Genomic DNA, 11,000 nt, shown 5'->3' on the forward strand with positions numbered 1-11,000 from the left:
TCCCTGCCTCTTCCTCTGTCAGTCTCTCCTCTGTCAGTCCCTCCCTGTCTCTTCCTCTGTCATAGTTTCTCAGCCCTCAATCTTTCCTTCTCTCTCCCTGTCTCTCTGTCTCTCTCCCTGTTTCTCTTACTCTCTCTCCTTGTCTCTCTCACTCTCCCCCCCTGTCTCTCTCACTCTCCCCCCTGTCTCTCTCACTCTAGCTCACTCTCTCTGTCCCTGTCTCTCTTACTCTCTCTCGCTCACACTCTCACTCTCTCTCCCTGTCTCTGTCACTCTCTCTCCCTGTGTCTCTCACTCTCTCTCCCACTCACTGTCATTCTCACCATCACTCTCCCTTGTGTCAGAAGTAGGAGCTGTACTAGTGTGTTAGGACAGGTTGGTATTAGAGCATAGCGCTGTACTAGTGTGTTAGGACAGGTTGGTATTAGAGTATAGAGCTGTACTAGTGTGTTAGGACAGGTTGGTATTAGAGTATAGAGCTGTACTAGTGTGTTAGGACAGGTTGGTATTAGAGCATAGCGCTGTACTAGTGTGTTAGGACAGGTTGGTATTAGAGTATAGAGCTGTACTAGTGTGTTAGGACAGGTTGGTATTAGAGTATAGAGCTGTACTAGTGTGTTAGGACAGGTTAGTATTAGAGCATAGAGCTGTACTAGTGTGTTAGGACAGGTTGGTATTAGAGTATAGACCTGTACTAGTGTGTTAGGACAGGTTGGTATTAGAGTATAGCGCTGTACTAGTGTGTTAGGACAGGTTGGTATTAGAGTATAGAGCTGTACTAGTGTGTTAGGACAGGTTGGTATTAGAGTATAGCGCTGTACTAGTGTGTTAGGACAGGTTGGTATTAGAGTATAGCGCTGTACTAGTGTGTTAGGACAGGTTGGTATTAGAGTATAGAGCTGTACTAGTGTGTTAGGACAGGTTGGTATTAGAGTATAGCGCTGTACTAGTGTGTTAGGACAGGTTGGTATTAGAGTATAGACCTGTACTAGTGTGTTAGGACAGGTTGGTATTAGAGTATAGACCTGTACTAGTGTGTTAGGACAGGTTGGTATTAGAGTATAGACCTGTACTAGTGTGTTAGGACAGGTTGGTATTAGAGTATAGAGCTGTACTAGTGTGTTAGGACAGGTTGGTATTAGAGTATAGCGCTGTACTAGTGTGTTAGGACAGGTTGGTATTAGAGTATAGCGCTGTACTAGTGTGTTAGGACAGGTTGGTATTAGAGTATAGAGCTGTACTAGTGTGTTAGGACAGGTTGGTATTAGAGTATAGAGCTGTACTAGTGTGTTAGGACAGGTTGGTATTAGAGTATAGAGCTGTACTAGTGTGTTAGGACAGGTTGGTATTAGAGTATAGAGCTGTACTAGTGTGTTAGGACAGGTTGGTATTAGAGTATAGAGCTGTACTAGTGTGTTAGGACAGGTTGGTATTAGAGTATAGAGCTGTACTAGTGTGTTAGGACAGGTTGGTATTAGAGTATAGAGCTGTACTAGTGTGTTAGGACAGGTTGGTATTAGAGTATAGAGCTGTACTAGTGTGTTAGGACAGGTTGGTATTAGAGTATAGCGCTGTACTAGTGTGTTAGGACAGGTTGGTATTAGAGCATAGCGCTGTACTAGTGTGTTAGGACAGGTTGGTATTAGAGCATAGCGCTGTACTAGTGTGTTAGGACAGGTTGATCTAACAGACCGACACATTCCTTTTTAACTGTATTAAAGTTACATTCTGGTAATCCTGCTAATTGAAATGACCCTTCAACAGACTGCAGCTCTAATTCCTCGACTCTCTCTAGAGCCTTCAACAGACTGTAGCTCTAATTCCTCAACTCTCTCTAGAGCCTTCAACAGACTGTAGCTCTAATTCCTCGACTCTCTCTAGAGCCTTTAACAGACGGTAGCTCTGTTAAAGACCTCAACATTCACCATCCTGACCCACCACCTCGACCCACCACCCTGACCCACCACCCTGACCCACCACCCTGATACACCACTCTGATCCACCACCCTGATCCACCACTCTGATCCACCACCCTGATCCACCACCCTGACCCACCACCCTGACCCACCACCCTGATCCACCACCCTGACCCACCACCCTGACCCACCACCCTGACCCACCACCCTGACCCACCACCCTGACCCTCCACCGTGATCCACCACCCTGACCCACCACCCCGATCCACCACCTGACCCACCACCCTGACCCACCACCCTGATCCACCATCCTGATCCACCACCCTGACCCACCACCTGACCCACCACCCTGACCCACCACCCTGACCCACCACCCTGATCCACCACCCTGATCCACCACCCTGATCCACCACCCTGACCCACCACCTGACCCACCACCCTGACCCACCACCCTGATCCACCATCCTGATCCACCACCCTGACCCACCAGCCTGACCCACCACCCTGATCCACCACCCTGATCCACCACCACCACCCTGACCCACCACCTGACCCACCACCCTGACCCACCACCCTGATCCACCATCCTGATCCACCACCCTGACCCACCAGCCTGATCCACCTCAATGGTTGAATGAGGCTACCCTCTCCTCTTTCATCAGTTCCCTGTTCATCTTCTCTCTCTCCTCTCTCTCTCCTCTCCCTCTCCTCTCTCATCAGTTTCCTCTCTCTCCTATCTCTCTCCTCTCTCATCAGTTCTCTGTTCATCTCCTCTCTCTCTCTCCTCTCTCATCAGTTCTCTGTTCATCTCCTCTCTCTCCCATTTCTCTCCTCTCTCTCTCCCCTCTCTCTCCCCTCTCTCCTCTCTCATCAGTTCTCTGTTCATCTCCTCTCTCTCCCATTTCTCTCCTCTCTCTCTCCCCTCTCTCTCCCCTCTCTCCTCTCTCATCAGTTTCCTGTTCATCTCCTCTCTCTCAATTTTCTCTCCTCTCTCATCAGTTCCCTGTTCATTGTGTTCTTCTCAATACCTACCTATACTTTTGCTATTATCATTTTCCGTGCTTGTTCATTCATTAATGCCTTATTTGTGCCTTCATTTGTCTCTTCATTTTCTCCACGTTCTTCTCTCTCTAGTGTAAATAGAGGCTTAGAGAAGTTGGGAAACAACGCTGAGGTAATACATTTGTGTTTTACACACTTAGTGGAGTCATAGACTCAGGACTGTATGTAGTTTCATATTTATTTAAGGAGCTGAACGGTGTGTACACTTTCGAGGTAGGCTGGACATTCAGCTGTAGGGGAGAGTAGGGTATGTTGAGCCCCTTCTGTACATTCCGCATCACTAGGTCAATATGTCATATTCATTCTAACAAGAACGTCTACAGATACAGTATTTCATGAGGTGTTGTGTATCCTGTGAAATAATCAGAATTCATGTAAACATTACAGTTATGAAAACATAGCTTGTCCCCCCCCCCCAAAAAAAGATCTCTTGACTCAACTGGATACTGGGTATGTTGAGCCTAGGGACAGCAGGGTATGTTGAGCCTAGGGACAGCAGGGTATGTTGAGCCAAATACAGCAGGGTATGTTGAGCCTAGGGACAGCAGGGTATGTTGAGCCTAGGGACAGCAGGGTATGTTGAGCCTAGGGACGGCAGGGTATGTTGAGCCTAGGGACGGCAGGGTATGTTGAGTCTAGGGACGGCAGGGTATGTTGAGCCTAGGGACAGCAGGGTATGTTGAGCCTAGGGACGGGGTATGTTGAGCCTAGGGACAGGGTATGTTGAGCCTAGGGACAGGGTATGTTGAGCCTAGGGACAGCAGGGTATGTTGAGCCTAGGGACAGGGTATGTTGAGCCTAGGGACAGCAGGGTATGTTGAGCCTAGGGACAGGGTATGTTGAGCCTAGGGACAGCAGGGTATGTTGAGCCTAGGGACAGCAGGGTATGTTGAGCCTAGGGACAGCAGGGTATGTTGAGCCTAGGGACAGCAGGGTATGTTGAGCCAAATACAGCAGGGTATGTTGAGCCTAGGGACAGCAGGGTATGTTGAGCCTAGGGACAGCAGGGTATGTTGAGCCTAGGGACAGCAGGGTATGTTGAGCCTAGGGACGGCAGGGTATGTTGAGCCTAGGGACGGCAGGGTATGTTGAGTCTAGGGACGGCAGGGTATGTTGAGCCTAGGGACAGCAGGGTATGTTGAGCCTAGGGACAGGGTATGTTGAGCCTAGGGACAGCAGGGTATGTTGAGCCTAGGGACAGCAGGGTATGTTGAGCCTAGGGACAGCAGGGTATGTTGAGCCAAATACAGCAGGGTATGTTGAGCCTAGGGACAGCAGGGTATGTTGAGCCTAGGGACAGCAGGGTATGTTGAGCCTAGAGACAGCAGGGTATGTTGAGCCTAGGGACAGCAGGGTATGTTGAGCCTAGGGACAGCAGGGTATGTTGAGCCTAGGGACAGGAGGGTATGTTGAGCCTAACGACAGGAGGGTATGTTGAGCCTAGGGACAGGAGGGTATGTTGAGCCTAGGGACAGGGTATGTTGATCCTAGGGACAGGGTATGTTGAGCCTAGGGACAGGGTATGTTGAGCCTAGGGACAGCAGGGTATGTTGAGCCTATGGACAGCAGGGTATGTTGAGCCTAGGGACAGCAGGGTATGTTGAGTCTAGGGACAGGGTATGTTGAACCAAGGGACTGCAGGGTATGTTGAGCCTAGGGACAGGGTATGTTGAGCCTAGGGACAGGGTATGTTGAGCCTAGGGACAGGGAATGTTGAGCCTAGGGACAGCAGGGTATGTTGAGCCTAGGGACAGCAGGGTATGTTGAGCCTAGGGACAGCAGGGTATGTTGAGCCTAGGGACAGCAGGGTATGTTGAGCCTAGGGACAGCAGGGTATGTTGAGCCTAGGGACAGCAGGGTATGTTGAGCCTAGGGACAGCAGGGTATGTTGAGCCTAGGGACAGGGTATGTTGAGCCTAGGGACAGGGTATGTTGAGCCTAGAGACAGCAGGGTATGTTGAGCCTAGGGACAGCAGGGTATGTTGAGCCCAGTGACAGCAGGGTATGTTGAGCCCAGGGACAGCACGGTATGTTGAGCCTCGGGACAGCAGTGTATGTTGAGCCTAGGGACAGCAGGGTATGTTGAGCCTAGGGACAGCATGGTATGTTGAGCCTAGGGACAGGGTATGTTGAGCCTAGGGGCAGGGTATGTTGAGCCTAGGGAAAGGGTATGTTGAGCCTAGGGACAGGGTATGTTGAGCCTAGGGACAGGGTATGTTGAGCCTAGGGACAGGGTATGTTGAGCCTAGGGACAGCAGGGTATGTTGAGCCTAGGGACAGCAGGGTACGTTGAGCCTAGGGACAGGGTATGTTGAGCCTAGGGACAGCATGTTGTGTTGAGCCTAGGGACAGGGTATGTTGAGCCTAGGGACAGCAGGTTATGTTGAGCCTAGGGACAGGATATGTTGAGCCTAGGGACAGCAGGGTATGTTGAGCCTAGGGACAGCAGGGTATGTTGAGCCTAGGGACAGCAGGGTATGTTGAGCCTGGGGACAGGGTATGTTGAGCCACCTTGCGGTGAGATGTTCCACATCTACACATTTCTGTACTGAATTAAATATCACCACACCTTTGAAAAGTGCAGTTTGAGTTTGAGTGCATGACAACTTGCTGAAATACTATTACAGATAAAATATATGTGTTATGGTGTAACCTTTGACTCAGCTAACCCTTTGGCTCAGCTAACCCTTTGACTCAGCTAACCCTTTGGCTCAGCTAACCCTTCGACTCAATTAACACTTTGACTCAGCTTACCTTTTGACTCAGCTAACCCTTTGGCTCAGCTAACCCTTTGGCTCAGCTAACCCTTTGGCTCAGCTAACCCTTTGACTCAACTTACCCTTTGACTCAACTTACCCTTTGACTCAGCTAACCCTTTGGCTCAGCTAACCCTTTGACTCAGCTAACCCTTTGGCCCAGCTAACCCTTTTACTAAGCTATCCCTTTGACTCAGCTAACCCTTTGACCCAGCTAACCCTTTGACCCAGCTAACCCTTTGGCTCAGCTAACCCTTTGACTCAGCTATCCCTTTGACTCAGCTAACCCTTTGACTGAACTTACCCTTTGACTCAACTAACCCTTTAGTTCAGCTAACCCTTTGACTCAGCTAACCCTTTTACTTAGCTAACCCTTTGACTCAGCTAACCCTTTGGTTCAGCTAACCATTTGACTCAACTTACCCTTTGGCTCAGCTAACCCTTTGACTCAACTTACCATTTGACTCAGCTAACCCTTTGACTCAACTTACCATTTGACTCAGCTAACCCTTTGACTCAGCTAACCCTTTGACTCAGCTAACCCTTTGGTTCAGCTAACCCTTTGACTCAGCTAACCCTTTGGTTCAGCTAACCATTTGACTCAACTTACCCTTTGGCTCAGCTAACCCCTTTGACTCAACTTACCCTTTGACTCAGCTAACCCTTTGACTCAACTTACCCTTTGGCTCAGCTAACCCTTTGACTCAGCCAACCCCACTACCATATACTGTTTACGTTGAAGCAAGTGTTGCCATGTGTCTGCTCTATATACAGGTAAATAAATTGTGTGTGTCTGTGTGTCTGTGTGTCTGTGTGTCTGTGTGTGTCTGTCTGTCTGTCTGTCTGTCTGTCTGTCTGTCTGTGTGCTTGTGTCATTTAATGGTGACTTCCTTGTTTCTGATCTGTTTGCAGGACACTGACGTTCTGTGGACAGACTTCCATCAGAAGCTTGTGGATAATGCTTTGATATCTATGGATACATACCTGGGGCAGTTCCCTGATATTAAGGTAGGTTCATACCTTAATCATATCATATCTCATCACGTGTGTGTTAATCTCCCCCCCCCCTCCTTCTCTGGACATTAAAGTCATCATTTTCTTCTTCTTCAGTCTCGTATTGCAAAGCGTGACAGGAAGCTTGTGGACTATGACAGCGCCAGACACAACCACTCTTCGACCAATAAGGGGAAGAAAGGAAAGGATGGGGGCATCAAGATCACCAAGGTAACAGGACCTCTCCATCAATGGATATGTGGCCCTTTTAATAACATCAATCTGTTTAAAATGACTCTCTCTCTCTCTCTCTCTCGCTCTCTCTCTCCCTCTCTCTCTCTCTCTCTCTCTCTCTCTCTCCCTCTATTTCTCTCTCTCCCTCTCCACCCCTCCCTCTCTCTCTCTCTCTCTCTCGCTCACTCTTTCTCCTCTCTCTTTCTCCTCTCTGTCTTCCCTCCCTCTTTATATATTATCCTCTCTCTTCCAATCTCCAGCCAGTGTCTCTGTTGGAGAGGGCCACTCCAGTTTGGGCTCAGGGCATCCTGTCAGCCCACAACATTGCTCAGAGTAACCTCTCCAGGAACCAGGTGGGTCCATCACCCTTGCCAACCACCCTGTCGACTAGTGCTTTCATGGGGATTTCAGAATGTGGTCTAGTATACAATCTGCCTGCAATAGTTTTAGACATTTAGAAAGAGCCTCTATTTTCCACAGCTTCTTTCCTGAACACAAACGCTTTGTCTTCACGCCAGAGAGTTCTGGTTTTCAAAATCAAATGAAAGATTCACTGAAAAACACAGTGTGAACAAAACATACAAATTATTGAGCTGTTGGTTGTTCACCTTCTTAATATTGAGTTGAACTCCCCTTTTGCCCTCAGAACAGCCTCATTTTGCCAGGGCATGGACTCTACAAGGTGTCGAAAGCGTTCCACAGGGATGCTGGCCCATGTTGACTCCAATGCTTCCCACAGTTGTGTCAAGTTGGCTGGATGTCTTTTGGGTGGTGGACCATTCTTGATACACACAGGAAACTGTTGGGCGTGAAAAACCCAGCAGCGTTACAGTTCTTGGCACAAACTGGTGCGCCTGGTAGAGCAGGTGATCATAATGTTTTGTCCACTCAGTGTGTAGTGTATTGGAATGTGAAGAGCAGGTGTTCATAATGTTTTGTCCACTCAGTGTGTAGTGTATTGGAACGGGAAGAGCAGGTGTTCATAATGTTTTGTCCACTCAGTATGTAGTGTATTGGAACGGGAAGAGCAGCTGTTCATAATGTTTTTTTCCACTCAGTGTGTAGTGTATTGGAATGTGAAGAGCAGGTGTTCATAATGTTTTGTCCACTCAGTGTGTAGTGTATTGGAATGGGAAGAGCAGCTGTTCATAATGTTTTGTCCACTCAGTGTGTAGTGTATTGGAATGGGAAGAGCAGGTGATCATAATGTTTTGTCCACTCAGTGTGTAGTGTATTGGTACGGGAAGAGCAGCTGTTCATAATGTTTTGTCCACTCAGTGTGTAGTGTATTGGAATGAGAAGAGCAGCTGTTCATAATGTTTTGTCCACTCAGTGTGTAGTGTATTGGAACGGGAAGAGCAGGTGTTCATAATGTTTTTATCAGTGCCTTGTGACAGATATTGTGTGTGTGTGTCTGTGTGTGTGTCTGTGTGTGTGTGTGTGTGTGTGTCTGTGTGTGTGTGTGTGTGTCTGTGTCTGTGTGTGTGCGTGTGTGTCAGGCGGAGGATGAGTTGGAGAGAGCTCAGAAGGTGTTTGAGGAGATTAATGAAGATCTTCAGGAGGAACTGCCCTCACTATGGAACAGGTACATCTGGAATGGAACAGGTACATCTGGAATGGAACAGGTACATCTGGAATGGAACAGGTACATCTCACTATGGAACAGGTACATCTCACTATGGAACAGGTACATCTGGAATGGAACAGGTACATCTGGAATGGAACAGGTACATCTCACTATGGAACAGGTACATCTGGAATGGAACAGGTACATCTGGAATGGAACAGGTATCATCTGGATCTCATATGGAACAGGTACATCTGGAATGGAACAGGTACATCTGGAATGGAACAGGTACGTCTGGAATGGAACAGGTACATCTGGAATGGAAAAGGTACATCTGGAATGGAACAGGTACATCTGGAATGGAAAAGGGACATCTGGAATGGAACAGGTACATCTCACTATGGAACAGGTACATCTGGAATGGAACAGGTACATCTGGAATGGAACAGGTACATCTGGAATGGAACAGGTACATCTGGAATGGAACAGGTACATCTGGAATGGAACAGGTACATCTCACTATGGAACAGGTACATCTGGAATGGAACAGGTACATCTGGAATGGAACAGGTACATCTCACTATGGAACAGGTACATCTGGAATGGAACAGGTACATCTGGAATGGAACAGGTACATCTGGAATGGAACAGGTACATCTGGAATGGAACAGGTACATCTGGAATGGAACAGGTACATCTCATGGAACAGGTACATCTGGAATGGAACAGGTACATCTGGAATGGAACAGGTACATCTCACTATGGAACAGGTACATCTGGAATGGAACAGGTACATCTGGAATGGAACAGGTACATCTGGAATGGAACAGGTACATCTCAATGGAACAGGTACATCTGGAATGGAACAGGTACATCTGGAATGGAACAGGTACATCTGGAATGGAACAGGTACATCTGGAATGGAACAGGTACATCTGGAATGGAACAGGTACATCTGGAATGGAACAGGTACATCTGGAATGGAACAGGTACATCTGGAATGGAACAGGTACATCTGGAATGGAACAGGTACATCTCACTATGGAACAGGTACATCTGGAATGGAACAGGTACATCTGGAATGGAACAGGTACATCTGGAATGGAACAGGTACATCTCACTATGGAACAGGTACATCTGGAATGGAACAGGTACATCTGGAATGGAACAGGTACATCTGGAATGGAACAGGTACATCTGGAATGGAACAATGGAACAGGTACATCTCACTATGGAACAGGTACATCTGGAATGGAACAGGTACATCTGGAATGGAACAGGTACATCTGGAATGGAACAGGTACATCTCACTATGGAACAGGTACATCTGGAATGGAACAGGTACGTCTGGAATGGAACAGGTACGTCTGGAATGGAACCCGTACATCTCACTATGGAACAGGTACGTCTGGAATGGAACAGGTACATCTCACTATGGAACAGGTACGTCTGGAATGGAACAGGTACATCTGGAATGGAACAGGTACATCTGGAATGGAACAGGTACGTCTGGAATGGAACAGGTACATCTGGAATGGAACAGGTACATCTGGAATGGAACAGGTACATCTGGAATGGAACAGGTACGTCTGGAATGGAACAGGTACATCTCACTATGGAGCAGGTACGTCTGGAATGGAACAGGTATATCTGGAATGGAACAGGTACATCTGGAATGGAACAGGTACATCTGGAATGGAACAGGTACGTCTGGAATGGAACAGGTACATCTGGAATGGAACAGGTACATCTGGAATGGAACAGGTACGTCTGGAATGGAACAGGTACATCTGGAATGGAACAGGTACATCTGGAATGGAACAGTACGTCTGGAATGGAACAGGTACATCTGGAATGGAACAGGTACGTTTGGAATGGAACAGGTACATCTGGAATGGAACAGGTACATCTGGAATGGAACAGGTACGTCTGGAATGGAACAGGTACGTCTGGAATTGAACAGGTACGTCTGGAATGGAACAGGTACATCTGGAATGGAACAGGTACATCTGGAATGGAACAGGTACGTCTGGAATGGAACAGGTACATCTGGAATGGAACAGGTACATCTGGAATGGAACAGGTACGTCTGGAATGGAACAGGTACATCTCACTATGGAACAGGTACGTCTGGAATGGAACAGGTACATCTGGAATGTCTGGAATGGAACAGGTACATCTGGAATGGAACAGGTACGTCTGGAATGGAACAGGTACATCTCACTATGGAACAGGTACATCTGGAATGGAACAGGTACGTCTGGAATGGAACAGGTACATCTCACTATGGAACAGGTACGTCTGGAATGGAACAGGTACATCTGGAATGTCTGGAATGGAACAGGTACGTCTGGAATGGAACAGGTACGTCTGGAATGGAACAGGTACATCTGGAATGGAACAGGTACGTCTGGAATGGAACAGGTACATCTGGAATGGAACAGGTACGTCTGGAATGGAACAGGTACATCT

At 47.8% G+C, this 11,000-nt stretch overlaps 1 pseudogene; it reads left to right on the forward strand.

The window, feature by feature from the left end:
- The window catches only part of LOC135521088 (myc box-dependent-interacting protein 1-like), a 53,111-nt pseudogene that overhangs the window by 8,218 nt on the left and 33,893 nt on the right, over nucleotides 1-11,000 (forward strand).

Source organism: Oncorhynchus masou, chromosome 29 (assembly GCF_036934945.1).
Source record: "Oncorhynchus masou masou isolate Uvic2021 chromosome 29, UVic_Omas_1.1, whole genome shotgun sequence".
Lineage (NCBI taxonomy): Eukaryota > Metazoa > Chordata > Actinopteri > Salmoniformes > Salmonidae > Oncorhynchus > Oncorhynchus masou.